Source organism: Scomber japonicus, chromosome 2 (genome assembly GCF_027409825.1).
Source record: "Scomber japonicus isolate fScoJap1 chromosome 2, fScoJap1.pri, whole genome shotgun sequence".
Lineage (NCBI taxonomy): Eukaryota > Metazoa > Chordata > Actinopteri > Scombriformes > Scombridae > Scomber > Scomber japonicus.
In genome coordinates this window covers 41,203,590-41,213,913 of record NC_070579.1, presented here as the reverse complement: position 1 = coordinate 41,213,913, position 10,324 = coordinate 41,203,590, and the positions used below count along the sequence as shown (strand labels likewise).

The following is a 10,324-nucleotide window of genomic DNA, read 5'->3' as shown; positions in this document are numbered from 1 at the left end:
AATGTGGACTACAAGATATTGGCAAAAGTGGTCACCAACCGGGTGAGGGAGGTGGCCGGGGATGCCGTACGGAGCCTTCAGGCGTACGGCATCCCCGGCAGGGACATAGCCGACTCCATCCTCACGGTCCAGGGGGCTGTCGGGGGCATGGAGCGGGCGGGGGGGTTCTGTTTAAATTTGGACCTAGAAAAGGCTTTTGATCGTGTCAACCACAGTTTTTTGTTCAAGGTGTTGCAGGGCCTGGGGTTCGGGCCTGGCCTCATTGGCATGGTTGGGCTGCTGTACGTCGGTGCGCAGTCTCGGCTCAAACTCAATGGGAGGGTAAGTAGAGCTTTCAAAATAGGTAAGTCGGTGAGGCAGGGGTGTCCCTTCTCGCCTCTTTTGTTTTCGTTTGTCATAGAGACTCTGGTCACCAGAGTGAGTAATGACGGTGGGCTGCGGGGGCTTCCGGTGGCTCCGGGGCTGGGGAGGGTGACCGTGGTCCCGTTTGCGGACGACATCACCCTCCTCGCCTCGGAGTCAGGGGAGGTGGACCGCATGCTCGACCACATTAAAATTTTTGAGCTGGCCTCAGGGGCCAAGCTCAACAGGGCAAAATCTAGTCTGCTGGCGGTAAGTAGGGGAGTGGAGGGGGTTGGGGATTTAGAGTAGAGAGGGAGAGTTTGAGAATATTAGGGATAGAAGTGGGCATAGGAGGGGATAGGGTCACCAAGAGTAATTGGGACAGGATGATTAATAAGGTGAATCACATAGTTAACAGGTGGAGGCCTCGTGGGCTGAGCCTGAGAGGAAAAGTCACAGTGTGGAACGCTCTAGTAGCCTCCACTCTAGTGTATGTTTTGGGGACCTGTGAGCTGCCACAGTGGGCGCTAAAAGCACTCAACAGTGCGCTCTCCTCCTTCCTGTGGAGGGGACGGGCTAATTCGATCGCTCATAAGGTGTTAATCGCTAAGCAAAGGGAGGGGGGCTTAGCTCTGATTGACATAAGTGCCAAAAAAGATGCACTGAGGGCCAAAATTGTTAGGAAATTTTTGGATTCGACCAGGCAGTACCCCTGGGAGGGGGCGCTGGCCGGCTGTTTGGCGCAGTTCGGGGAGGGAGACGAGTACAATTTGTGCACGCTCCCTCCCAGAACGGCCTTCGGCGGGCTGCCGCCCTTCTACCGGGAGGTGCTAGAGGCCTGGGGCAAATTGCTGCCCAGCCTCAAGCCTAAGGTGGTGAACAGGAGCAGTGTCGCGCTGTTACCTATCCTCCAGACTCCTTTCCTCCAGCACGGGGGAAGGCCGCTGTCCTGCGCTCCACTGAGGGCAGCGGGGGTCACGAGGGTAGGAGAGGTGGTTGACGGGGAGGGTTATTTTGATCTGGACAAAGTAATCGCTAAGTTGAGGGCCGGGAGGGTTAGCTTTAGGCCGGGGCACGTTAGAATCACCGGTGATAAGCTAGATAGTGCCATGCCAGAGTCCTGGAGGAGGGCTCTCCGGGAGAGGGGGCTGGATCCGGCTGGATTTCCTCCTGTGCCGTCCAACCCTGGACACACCCATCGCAGACCTCGCCACCAGAACCACATACAGCATCCTCGCGTCCGAGCTGGGGAGGCGGCCTTCCTCCGAGGCAGCTTTGGAGGGGGCTCTTCCCCGGTGAGGACGTGGGGACCATATGGCATAACATCACAAACCGCTACATCTCACACTCCGTTTTTGATTTGGATTTTCGCATACGGCACAGGAGGATTTTTACCGGGGTCGTCCTGTACCGGGTCCACAGGGAGCTCTTCTCCAGGACCTGTGCTGTTTGTGGGCAATTTGATGAAGATATTACGCACTTGTTTGTCTCTTGTCCGTGTCTTGTGTTTTTTCATGTTTTTCTGTTACAGATTTTGAAACAGCACTGCCACTTCATCCCCCGAACATTAGCGGTGGACTTTCAACCCAGCAGCCTTGTGCTGCCAGGGGGTAAGAAGACCAAAATTGACGGCTTGCAAGATGACGACTACCGGACTGGCCCTGACTACGAGACAGACAACGGACAATAGCAACGTGATGATGGTCGCACATGGCGGTCAGGCTACAGGAGCTACGACGGCCACTGCTGGTGAAGAGAGCCAGATAGAGGACGTATTGACGGCGGGGCAGAGGCTGAGAGGTCGAGGAGGTAACGAACTGTCGTTGACAAGAAGATTGGGGAAGAAATCTAAAGAGGCTGCAGAGCTCCGTGAAGCAGCAGCAAGAAGAGGGAAAATGGCGGCGGAGGCAGGTGCGTCGCACCCGGGTGCAGCTACAGAGACAATGGTGCTTGGTGATGTTGGTGCAAAGAAACAGAAAGACGATGTATTACTGGCGAAACAGCGGTGGACGGTGGAGGAAACAATGAACAATCTTTAATAGACAATGTAAGAGACAAATCAAAGGCGGCTTCAGCGCAGCAGCGAGAAGAGGGAAAATGGCGGCTGAGGCAAGTGCGCCTCATCTGGACGATAAGAGCCTGGTGCTGCAGGTGGAGGTGGAGGGGGAAGACAATATCACAATGATGGAATTATTAAAGACTATTGATATGAAATGTGGGACAGTTGTCGGCTGCCGCGTTAAAGGTGGACAGAAGTGGGAGATAACGATGAAAACAGAGGACAGCAAACGGACTTTGCTAGATGGACTTCAGATAAAGCGATCCAGGATTCATGCATCGGAGCTATCACGGAAAGTAAAAATTGTGTCTTTTCTGCACTTACCTACATACATAACGGATGAGAAATTGTGTGAGAGACTTAGACAATGGGAGGTGGAGCCTGCGTCTCCTATACAGAGGCGAAAATGGGCTGGGACTGATATTTATGATGGGACGAGATTTTTAAAAGTGCAATTTTCTGACACTGTTTCATCGCTGCCCTACAGCACCAAGTTTGAGACACTGGAGGGGGTGGAATTTTTTCGGGTCCTCCATGATCACCAATTACAAGTATGTAGGTTGTGTATTCAACCTGGACACATTATGAAAATTCAAATTCAAATTCAAATTCAAGTGTTTTAAGTGTGGTGAAAATGTACATTATGCTTGTGACTGTGTGATTGAGAGCGCGAAAAAGGACAGTGGATTAAATGACAATGCTGTACATGCTGAGGAGGCAAATATGGACAGTAGCGAGGACGTGATGGATGATGATGTGAATACAGTAGAGGAGACGGAGGATGAAGAGTTCGTGGTGGCGGCAGAGCAGGAGATAGTGGAGTCAGGAAAAGGATGAGAATGACAGAGAAATGAGGGATCAATCATCGGAGCTGTCTGTGAATGCTGCAAATGAAGGAAGTGAGAGTGCTTCAGTGTCTGAGAGGCAATCTCGTCTCCCATCTCCAGGATTTTCAACGAATGGTAAAACTACGGAGAAAGGAGTGAGGCCACGGAGCCGCAGTAACCAGCGCACGGAGGTGCTGCCCAGTTTAGAGAGCAATACTATGGATGAGACGGACATTGAGGATTTTGTTGTAACTGGAGCACCCTGGCGCTGGTTTACGAGAGATGAACCAGGAGTCTCTCTACCGCGGCGTCTGGATTTTGTTGCGTCTTTAAAAGGGAGGAAGAAGGTAATGAAAAAATGTTAAGGTAAACACATGAGTAGCAGCATCAATGATTTTGTTTATTTTTTATTTTTATGTTTTTGTCCCTTGCTATGATAGATTTAATTTCTTTTAATGTAAATGGCCTGAGAAACATAACGAAGCTTGAGAGTATATTAACATTGTGTGATGCTCCCATATTATGCTTACAAGAAACTCATTGGGACTCAGTGTGGGAGCAGCGCTGTCGAGCTTTGTGGCCGAGGTTTTCTTTTTTTTTCCCCAGTCATGGACTGTGTAACTCTAGGAGGTGTCTGCGTCATAGTGAGGGACGGTTTTAACATTGACACTACTCATGTTGCAAATGATGACGACGGACGATGGATAAAGATCAAATTTCTCAATAATAATGTCGAATACATATTGTTAAATGTATATGCACCAAATGTAGAAGGGGACAGAACTGCTTTTTTTTCAAATTTAAAAAACATTGGGAATGATTGTGACATTGTGATGGGTGATTTTAATGTTAAACTGTCGGTGCTTGATGATGCTGACAATCACGAGCTGCGTTACAGAATTTTATGTATCAAAATGACTTTTGTGATCTATGGCGATCTTTGCATCCAACAGCGAGAGAATTTTCTCGAATAGAAATGCATCAAAAGACTTTGCGGCAAAGCGGAATTGATTTATGTTTAGTAAAGAAATCTCTATTATTTCTTTTTAGTACTATGTCTCATAATTTGAATTTTGTAAGTGATCATGTGTTTTTGAGGGTGGGAATGGGGATTCAGAGAAGAGGAAGGGGTGGGGGTGTATGGCATTTCAATGCACGTTTACTTTTGAATAAGGATTATGTTAAGTGTATTTCTGAGTTAATTTCTTTTGAGAGCTCTAAGGGTTTTTTTTTGACGAATATAATAGAAGGGTGAGAGGATTTAAAACTAAAGATAAAAAGTAAAAGCATTCAGTTTGCAAAACGATTGTCTTTTCAAAATAAGTTAAAGGAGAAAAAGGTTACGTTTACAATTGATGACTATGCAAAGACAATTGAATATGAACATTGGGGAATTTTTGAGTGTTCAAAATTAATTATTTGAGTTAGAAAAATTAAAATGTGAAGGTGCAATATTAGGAAGCAAAGCTCAATATGCAGTAGAGGGGGGAAAAAAATACTGCTTTTTTTGAATTTGGAGAAGACACGTCAATCGCGTGTTTATATTGATAAGATCAAAAATAGGGATGGGGAAATGGTTAATTCTTTTGTTTCAGTATTAGATACTGTGAAGGTTTATTATGAAAATCTTTTTTGTTCGGAGGTACATAATGTTAATTTGACTGATAAAATTGTGAATAATCTAGATGTTAAGCTATCAACTGAGGATAAAATCATGTGTGATCAAATATTGACTGTGAAAGATATTGAATATGACAAGTGGTTGACAAGGCTGGGACCCAGAATCAACGATACGGACGCAGAGTAGCAGGCAAAAAACCAAGGGTCTTTATTAAAAGGGAAAAGCAACAAAAACTTCAACCAAAAAAAACCACATAGGTATCGAGAAACAAAAGGAGGGAGGCACAAAAAATCCTCAATGCCACAGGCAAAACTAGACAGAACAACAGGGCTTAGGAGGCACATGAGGACAGACACTCTGACATTGGGTGACTGAAAAGTGGCAGTATATATGCAGGTGGTAATGATGATGAGGGACAGCTGAGGGAAGGGGCGGGGCAACAGGTGAGGGGAATGAGGTGATTGCAGGAGTGGTGAGACCTGGAATGACAAAAAAAGATGATGACACACACAGAACAGGCCTAAACTGCTGGTCCCGTAACAGAAAATGCAATTGATCAGCTGATTCCAAACAAAAGTCCGGGTAGTGATGGTCTAACTGCAAATTTTTATGTGTGTTTCAGGTCTGTGTTGGTGCCTATTTTATTAAAATTATATAATGACATTGAGATCAAACAGGTGGTACCTGATATGATGGCTGAAGGTTTAATCACACTCCTTTTTAAAAAAGGTGATCGAACTGAGATGGCCAACTATCGACCAATTACTCTGTTAAACACAGATTATAAAATTTTGATGAAAATTTTTGCCAACAGATTTAAGAGTGTCTTATATACGATTGTTTCACCAACGCAGGCTTATAGTGTCCCTGAAAGAGAGGTGACTGATATAATTTCTACTATTCGTGATGTGGTTGAGTATTTGAAATTTACTAATCACGGGGGTATTGTATTATCTATTGATTTTAACAAAGCTTTTGATAGGGTGGAACATTATTTTCTTTTTAGAGTATTGGAAAATTTTAATTTTGGGGAAAGAATTATAAATTGGTTAAAATTAATGTACAGTACGGCCAAAGCGAGAGTTAAGTGTAATGGGGTTTTAACAGACAGTTTTCTTTTTTGCAACGATCAGTGAGGCAAGGCTGCCCTATGTCGTCCATCTTGTATTCGCTTGTAGTTGAGCCATTAAGTGGGATGATTAAATCTGATAATTTGATAAAAGGCATTGTTTTACCAGGAGGGGAAAAGTGTGTCATCCAGCAATTTGCTGATGACACGACCATTATGGTTCAGAACATGTCTAGCATTACAAGGACTTTATGGCAAAGCCTCTGGCTCAGTGATTAATATGACCAAATCTGAGATTATGTTTGTTAATATTGTGGAACCACTGCAGACTGAGCTCAAGTTTACTTTACAAAGTCAGCATTTAAAGATTTTGGGAACTTATGTGGGTAAGGATGGGAGCAAAGCTAGGGATTTGACATGGGAGGAGCATTTGAGGAAATTAGAATCTATCCTAAATTTTTGGCGCTTGCGCAATTTGAAATTGGGGGGTAAGGTCATGGTTGTAAATAGTCTGATTGTTTCACGGTTGTATTATATGCTTGCAGTGTTAGATTTACCTCTGTGGGTGGTGAAAAGGTTGAATGTTATTATTTCTGTGTTTTTGTGGGGTGCTCCGGTAGGTAAGATTGCTCGTAAAACTTTAGTGAGTTTGAATTGTGAGGGGGGTTTAAAATTGGTTGATATTGTTAGTAAGAAAAATGCTTTCAGAATGAAGGTGGTGAAAAAATATTTGTGTGATGTCAACAATTATGGTTGGAAACATATTATGAGGTTTTTTTTTAATTCTGTGTTGAATATTGGGGATTTTGTATTATTGATGCAGTTAAAACAATCCATGACTGAGAGGCTTCCTCTTTTTTATAGGGAGGTCTTATCAGCTCATGCGTTTTTTTTGAAACATTTGTCTTTTGAATGTACTGATTTGTCTGTGTTAAGAAACATGCCTATTTTTTTGAACAAATATATAGTGAACCGAGGAGCTTTATTATACAATGTGAATATGTTAAAGGCTGGGTTTCTACAACTGAAAGATTTAATGTACGAGGTGTTGCCAGGTTTTTATCCGCCTCAGGTAATTTATGATGGGGTTAAAGACATTGATGAGGATATCACAATGACAGCTGTAGTAGCTTATTATCGGGTAATTCTAACAAATTTGCCTGTACATTGGTCTGTTTTGATTAATAACACTATTGTCCCACACTGTAGTGACAGTTTACCTGTTTTGCGTTTTTTTAAAGGGGATCTATGGAAGAATTTAGAGTTCATTAAAAGTAAGTTTATTTATGATAAATTTTTGTTGACAGTGGTGCAAAAGCCTGCCTCTTTAGCTTACTGGAGGAAAGTTTTTCCATCTTTGGATGCCGATTTAATTTGGAGCTCATGGAAGATAAAGGGCAATAGTATAGAAGCAGAGGATAGTGATTTTAAGATTAGGCATAACAAGGTGTTTACAAATGTCATTTTGCACCAATTGGACAGAACCATTGAAAGAAATTGTGACATATGTGGTCTGCAGGCAGAAACTTTGTTGCATATGTTTTGTGATTGTATAGAATTGAATGTTTTTTTTGCATATTTGAAAATTTGTTTAAGAGATAGATTGGGTTTAATATGGCATGTGTCTGACCCCTGGGATGTTTTTTTTTCTTTTTGGAGTTTGGGACAAGAGCCGAGTGAAAAATGTAACATTGTGTTGTTTTTTATTGAGCCATGCGCGTCTAGCTGTCAAATTGCGAAGAAATATGGCTCATTATGATCACATAATCCATCCTGTCTGGCCAATCTTTAAGAACATAGTAAGAAAGCATGTGCGCTTCAGAAAATTGCATGGTACTTGTGGCGATCACTCCCACAAAATGGTTTAATGATGATCTGTACGTTTTGTATTTCTTTGCCTTCTGTGTTATATGCCTGATTATGCAAAGTGTTTCCGTATCATCTTAGAAAAAAACCTTAAACATGTTATGTTATGGTATGTGATTGCTCATATTGTTTTTCTACTCACTTCCACTCCCCACCAGTCCAGCCAGCCAGTGGTTTAGCCCCATTAATACCACTCCCTCACAGTCCAGCCTCGCGCGGTTTTCATGTCGGGAGACTTAAAGGTAGGGTTGGTAATCCTGTTCAGAAACACTTTTTGTTATACTGGGAGAAATGGTCCTTCTATTATGAAAGGTATCAATACATTATGGCTTTAGAAAAAGGAACGGAAAAAATCCGAGCTCTGTAGCGGCCACAGGACTGATAAAACCCCGACCAATCCGAGCCGTTCGGTGCGAACAGAAAAAACCAATCAGGTGGCTTCATGTCTAGTTTTGCTTCCGCATACAGTCTACGCCCCGCCCCCTCTCTCCCTGCCTACTGCGCGCGTGCACAGTCTTCACCTGTCGCTGTTGCCAGAAAAAACAGCACACCTCTCTGCAGAACTACCGAATACGGATGTAATATTTATGTAAGAGCAATGGCTGAGAAAATACCACTTGCACGTCTACTTGTAACGGCTCGTCCAGAGAAAAGGGGAAGAAAGAGAAGCCGGAGGAGGAAAGGACTGCTAATAAAAAGGCTCTGGATAAAGCAAGAGGTCAAACAAGAATCAACATCGGAGTAGCATTTGAGCGGTGGAGACAACTGAGGGATCTGAAGGGCCTGAACAGTGATGCCGAGGTTGCTCTCTTTCTGTTGGACAGGTAATGATTTGTTTTGCTTCGGGGAGGATTTGTTATATATATGTAAGTTATGCTAACGTAGCTACTTTTGTAGCTTGTATTAGCGTAATGCTAATATTAGCTTTGCTGTGTGTTTAAAACGGGTCGGTGACGCTAGTATTGAATAGATTATACTAGTATATTAATTTTAAAGATATTACTCTACCCTAGTCTTCAGTGTCTGCATTATTATTGTGATAAAAAGACCTACGTATATTGGCTTTTACACGTTACAACTGTGGTGATGTAGCTCATCTATGTTTTCATAGCCATGAGAAGGACAGATCAACCTCGACGCCGTCTAAACACGGATTGATGAGACCCCCTCTCCCTCCAGTTCAACTATTGTTTCTGAGTCTCTGTCCGACCGGTGAGTTCAACTTGCTGCTGCTGCTATGAATATGTCTTTGGGATATAAATATCTGTCTTTCATATCTAGCTTTTTCTGTTTTATGTGCCTCAAAGTGCCATTTGAGGTACTTCAGAAAACAGCATTATTGCACATACAATATGTGTTATCAGTGATATCTGCTATATCATTATACAGACATTGAGTAAATGTTAGTGATTAGATATTTTGAGAAATATGATGGCCTGAGGATAAAACCTGTCCTTCACCTTAGGAGGTCCAGCACTTCACACTGAGTTGTTAACATCAACAACAACAACCATCAACATTAAAATAAAACACAGCTAGCATAAGTTGTACCTCTAACTCTGCGTGGTGTTGGTGGAGTAATTGATCATGCTACAAGCTTGTCTATGGACTATACTCTGGTAGATGCTATGCAGAGAGGATAGAAACAAACTGAGGATCTTCTCAACAGTTTATCAATCTTTATGCTCCTTTGGTCCAACTGCCAAACCCAAGACTTCTATTTCTACATATAAAAAGTTCTGTGTTTTGTCCTCTATGAATGAAGGGTAAATGTAGGTTGACAGTATTTTCTAATTTTGTAATCTTCACAGAGATGACGTGATGAGATGATGTTAATTCTTCAACTGGTTTGAGCAGACATCTGTCCCTCCCCCAGCCCAGCCATTACTGCAGCTACCCCCCTCGTTGACATCTCTAGTATGCTACCCCCACTAAGCTCAAAAGCATACAGCTTTTGCAGACCCAACTCAGCAGAGGCCTAGGTGAGTTTTCTTACAATATTGTAGTTTGATGAAGAAGTTCTAATATAATTATGTGCAAAATAAATGGGAAATAAAGCTCTAAGTATTCTTATTCTTTGATTATCTCAAAAATGTATTCATTATTGTGAGATGTGTAATTGTGTTATTCTTCCTAAAGGTAAATCACTGCCAAAGGAGTAGATCACCACCGCTGACAAATACTCCCTACACACAGCCTGACCTGTCTGCCTTACCTGGAAACACCTTTTCCAATGTGTAGATACACTCATGTTGAAAATGTACAGATTATTTATGTAACAATAAATAGGGTTATACCAATTTTGTTGTAATTATTCTGTAATCACTTATTTTAAATGTGGTGGTGAGAAAATGTATTGCTTCTGTTGCAGAAATAGTCAAATGAAAGGCATTCATCATTTTCAATTTTTTATTAAAAACTGACAAAATATAAATAAAAGACCAAATTTAAAATGTAAAATGTATACTTCCAGGTGAGGGTTAGGGTTACGAAGCAGGTTGTTGCCCACAGCACTTTTTTTCTAGATCTGTGGGCATCTC

The 10,324-nt window shown here is 42.6% G+C and overlaps 1 long non-coding RNA gene across 1 annotated transcript; it reads left to right on the top strand.

Moving 5' to 3' along the window:
• Window positions 1-8,338: 8,338 nt before the first annotated feature.
• On the top strand, window positions 8,339-10,045 carry LOC128377292 (uncharacterized). Its single transcript, XR_008323306.1, has 4 exons — window positions 8,339-8,608; window positions 8,896-8,996; window positions 9,596-9,766; window positions 9,924-10,045. It is a non-coding gene; the product is annotated as an uncharacterized LOC128377292 (long non-coding RNA).
• The last annotated feature ends 279 nt before the right edge of the window (window positions 10,046-10,324 follow it).